This window comes from Galeopterus variegatus, unplaced genomic scaffold (assembly GCF_000696425.1).
Source record: "Galeopterus variegatus unplaced genomic scaffold, G_variegatus-3.0.2 Scaffold2174, whole genome shotgun sequence".
Lineage (NCBI taxonomy): Eukaryota > Metazoa > Chordata > Mammalia > Dermoptera > Cynocephalidae > Galeopterus > Galeopterus variegatus.
In genome coordinates this window covers 31,951-37,573 of record NW_007728285.1, presented here as the reverse complement: position 1 = coordinate 37,573, position 5,623 = coordinate 31,951, and positions in this window count along the sequence as shown.

Below are 5,623 nucleotides of genomic sequence, written 5' to 3'. Positions count from 1 at the left end.
ACATGCTGACTAGGTTATCAGGAAAATGCAAATTAAAACCACAAGAAGATACCACCATATGTCCATTAGAATAACAAGCATTAAAAAGACTAACAATATCAATATTGACAAGGATCCAGAACAATGGTACTCTCATACACTGCTTGATGAGGATTTAAACTACTACCACAACTTTAGAAAACTGTTTGGCAGTTTCTTACAATGTAAAATAGGCACCTGCCATTTGTTCCAGCAATTCACTTCTATGTATTTACCCGGGAGAAATAAAAACTTGTGTCTACAAAATATTTTTATACAAATATCTATTCATGATAGCCCTAAACTGGAAACAAATAAAATGTGCATTAACCAGTGAATAGACATAAAAGGTAGTGCATCCATATAGTATAGTACTATGTAGCAATAGATAGAATGAACTGCTGATACACGTAACAATGTGGACCAATTCAAAAATTAGTCTTAGTGAGAGAGTGTATGATGTATAATTTCATTTATGTACATGTGAGGAAAATGAAGTAGTGCAGTCAGGACCCCTCACCTCATATCTGGTTGGGTATGATTCAGCACATCCTTTGTAAACAAGTTATGTAAGAGTAGAGTTAGTGTGCACACGCACCCATGTACCCCTTGGCTCATTGCCCCTATTGTGTACTTTCAGTGTGGAAGGCAGTGGCTCTGAACCACTGGTTGGTGGAACTCACATCTGAGGAATAAAGAATGTCCACTTTGCCGGCGGCTGCTCAGTTTTTCTTTCGACTACCTGGCTCAGGACCTGCACAGGACGGGGTAGAAGTGTCTGTCATCCAACCTGACAGTACAATATTAGAAAATGCAAACTAATCATAACCTAAAGCAGATATTTGGTTGCCCGTGGCTAAGTAGAGGTAGGTCTGGACTATGAAAGGTCCTAAGGAATCTTTTTAGGGGACAGAAACATCTTGTATCTTGTCTATAGTGGTAGTTTCTTAGACTCATCCTACTACACACTTTTACTTGATGCACACTGCCATGCATAAATTATATTTCAATAAAGTTTAATTTTGAAAAAATAATCAATAGAAAAAAATCAAGGTAAAATAACAGCAATGCAAAATGTCTGGGTGAGTGAGGGAGTAGATGGGAAATTAATCGAAAGGGAGCCAATGATTCTGTACCATTAAGTGTAATGCTTTTTTCTCTATGTTCCAACACTTAAAAAATATTTTATCATTTTTAATCAATATTAATAGTGATAGAATTGAGAGCACCGTGGTAGAACACTCAGCCCTCTGATGGAGACAGTGTTTGTTCCTGTATTGAGACGGAGGGGTAATCTGACTGAATGAAACATTTAGATTGCTTTTGATACTGGTACTAGAGAGCTCTGCCACAATATGTCTCATGGACAGCAGAGCAGATAGGACCTCTGACTCACATTAATGCATTCTTAAATATTTTTCTCTGTTAGTTTTCTCAGGATTTCTAAGAGCCATATATGCTATAGTGTGACATCCAATTCCTTGTTCCAGACAGAAGCCTTCACCCCACAGCTGCAGATGGTATTGGTGGTTGAAGGCTCACAGCTGACTCTCAGATGGAAATTATCTAGTCTTTCCTCAGGAATTGCACTTTGTCAAAGAATGTTTCTTGACTTAAGGTTATACCTTCTCCCTGGGAGTGTCTTGTAGTCAATGACTTCTTCTGGGATAAGGTAAATGCTTCAATTCTGGACAAATTTCAAGAGGTATACAAGTTCCAGATTTTATGTGAGATTGGCTAGGGCTTTTCTTCCAAGGGTGCCACAGTTCGCCTTCCTTTGAACAATCCTGCTCTTTCTCTCCTTCACCACCACCACTATAGCAGTCCTCAGTGCATTTCCACCAGATTATCCCTACTTCAATGAGTGATTCCCTGAGAATCTCGCCTCAGACCCTTTGTATTAGTAATGGTCGTAAAAAAAAAAAAAATATATATATATATATATATATATATATATATACACATATATATACATATATATGTATATGTATATGTATGTATATATATGTATATTATAAAAAAACTTTATAATGAGTTTTTGAAGGTGTATAACATCTCTTTCCAATTGTATGGACACCACTCGTTTGCAGGGGACTTAGGGTAACCCCTGGCATCTGGTAGCTGTGTGGTTGCTGAAAGTTGCCCTGGCAGAGAACAGGGATGGTACAAGAAAGGAAGAGAATGCACTGGTGGGTGCAACATCCCCAGCTCCTGAGAGCTGTGTGGTGGGTTGTAACTAAAGGGTAATAAAACTAGGTGATTCTAGCTAAATGCTATGTATGTACTGGAGACAGGTAAGAGTTATTAATTACCAATTTTAAGAAAGAGTGCCAGTCATTTGGACATCTATGGTAAGATGAATCCTGTGCCCTGCAGCTGAAAGAATCAGGCCTGGGATTTAATTATAAGGGTTGTGAAGCTCTGGAGGGAGTTGGTTTATCCACTGTGACAATGCCCTATACCAAAGTCAGGACCCTGGATGGGAAGGAATAGGATCCTGAAACATGGAATGGTGTATTAGTCTGTTTGTGTTGCTTATAACAAAATACTTGGAACTGGATAATTTATAAAGAAAATGAAATTTATTGCTTGCAGTTTCTGAGGCTGCGAAGTCCAAAGTCCATCTGGTGGTGGCAATAGTGACCCAGGGGTCTCACGTTGCAAAATGGTGGAAGCAGAGAGAGAGAAAGACAGACTCTCCTCTTCTTTTAAAGCCCTCAGAACCATGCCCCTGACCACCATTTTTAATCCATTCACTATGGCATGGTTCTACAGTCCAATCATCTCTTCAAGGCTCCACTTTCAACTACTGTAATTGGACTTCCCACTTCTTAACAGTCACAGTGGGGGCCAAGTTTCTAATACATAAAATTTGGGGGACATGATTCAACTTCAGTGAGTTTGGGGGGGACATAATTCAATCCACTACAGATGGAGAGGTCTGCGTTGATGCTGTAGAGAACCTTGAAAGTCTAAATCCCCCCGACTTTATGAGCCTGCAAAATGGTCCCACCTGTACCCATTAAAGCCCCATGTTTCACCCCTGCTGTGTCTGAGAACAATGCAGAGGCCTCTGCCTTACAGACAGTCTGTGCTCCCTCAGGATCTACCCCACTCCCCTCCTTCATTAGAGAATAACAAGGGTCAAACCATAAAATAATCTGACAGGGAATGTGTTGGCTTCCCAGACAGGGAAAGTCTATACCTGAGAGGAGCTTTAGGACATAGCTAACATGTACTTGCAGGAGCCAGAGCAGTATATAGTTCCAACACCTGGGGCTGTTTTTTACCAAAAGGAACCACTAGCTCCTGTGCTAATCAGCTTGGCTGCTGTAAGAAAATATCACAACAGATATTTATTTCCCCACTCTTCTGGAGCCAGGAAATGTCACTTGACCAAGTGACAGCAGGGCTGGTTTCTTCTGAGGTCTCTCTCCTTGGCTTGCAGATGGCCATCTTCTCGCTGTGTTTTCACATGGTTTTCCCTCAGTAGATGCCTGTACCTGTGCCCTAATTTCCTCTTCTTATAAGGACACCAGCCATATTGGATTGGTGCCCACCCTGATGGCCTCATTTTAATTTAACCCCTTTTAAAAATCGTCTGTCCAAATACATTCACATTCTGAGTACAGGTGGTTAGGGCTTGAATGTATGAATTTGGGGGGGTGCACCGTGCAGCCCATTACTGTGCCAAACAATGTCAGGATGAGAATAGCATGTGAGGTAGGTCTTGAAATAAATTCTCAAGATTTAATATGTTCTGTTGGAGAGTTTTCAAAGCATGCAGGTTGATCAGAGTTAACAGTGTTGGCTTTGGGTTAGGAAGAGTGTAAGTACAAGATCAACTTTGCTAATTTCTAACTCTGGTGTCTGGGTTGAGTTGTTTAATTTATCCAAGCCTTAGCTTTCTCCTTTTAAAAATAGAAATTGCCCAGTGTTATTTTAATAATTGAATGAATAAATTGGGATAAAGCACCTTTATGGAATGTGCCATTCTGAAAAACAACCGTTTTTATTAGTGAAGTGTACTAAAGAAACATGTGTTCCAATCGCTTCTTATTGTATGAATTTTTAAAAAAAATCTGCAATAGCTTAAAACTGATTTAATAGGTATCTGTTGAAGTTTGAGTGTGTCNAGCAGTATATAGTTCCAACACCTGGGGCTGTTTTTTACCAAAAGGAACCACTAGCTCCTGTGCTAATCAGCTTAGCTGCTGTAAGAAAATATCACAACAGATATTTATTTCCCCACTCTTCTGGAGCCAGGAAATGTCACTTGACCAAGTGACAGCAGGGCTGGTTTCTTCTGAGGTCTCTCTCCTTGGCTTGCAGATGGCCATCTTCTCGCTGTGTTTTCACATGGTTTTCCCTCAGTAGATGCCTGTACCTGTGCCCTAATTTCCTCTTCTTATAAGGACACCAGCCATATTGGATTGGTGCCCACCCTGATGGCCTCATTTTAATTTAACCCCTTTTAAAAATCGTCTGTCCAAATACATTCACATTCTGAGTACAGGTGGTTAGGGCTTGAATGTATGAATTTGGGGGGGTGCACCGTGCAGCCCATTACTGTGCCAAACAATGTCAGGATGAGAATAGCATGTGAGGTAGGTCTTGAAATCATTAATATCAGTGTTCGTGTTGAGCATCCAAACAAATAAACAAAAATCACTGTTGATTGGATGAGTTGCTAAGGAACAGACTGCTTATAATATTTCCTGCTGAGAGCTACACTGAGCATCAAAATGGACCCCCGAGAAAGAAAGAGCATTGCTGACTAAAACAAGATGCAGCAAGACAGTGAACCATCTCAGAGGCTGCAACCCTTTTTCTCTCAACAGCATTTTAAAATGCCGAGGTTTAGGGTTTTCAAAGTTAGGTGGGAGACTGAAGTTAGATGCAGAAAGAAAATTAGTAAGCTCCTTGATGGGGAAAATAAGAATAATATAAAAGACATATTTCAGTGAGTGTCAGAGAAAGTGGCTAGATTGCTAAATTAGAATTGTTAAAGATATTGAAAACCTATTTTAAATAATTAAATCATTTTAAAATGTCTTATTAATATGCCTGATAATATTAAAGTAAAGTAGTTGGTGTTGAGTTTATGAACACTTGCTAAGTTGGAAAGAAGAGAGGTATAGGACACATCAGCCATAGTTAATTTAAGCCAGCATAAGCAATGGATGGATATTTTTTATGTGAATGCACACAGGTAATTCACTAATATTTAAAACAATTCCCTAGTGATAATAAATTACTACTTGATAAACCACAGCAAAGGCAATTTTCTGTTTCAGAAATTTATAACTTCAAGAAAACATAAGTAAAAACTTCTTAAAATCACCTTTCTCTTTTAAGGAGACAACCTGAGAAAACTAACTCAATTGAAATGATTTTTTTAAGAAATTCTCAAGATTTAATATGTTCTGTTGGAGAGTTTTCAAAGCATGCAGGTTGATCAGAGTTAACAGTGTTGGCTTTGGGTTAGGAAGAGTGTAAGTACAAGATCAACTTTGCTAATTTCTAACTCTGGTGTCTGGGTTGAGTTGTTTAATTTATCCAAGCCTTAGCTTTCTCCTTTTAAAAATAGAAATTGCCCAGTGTT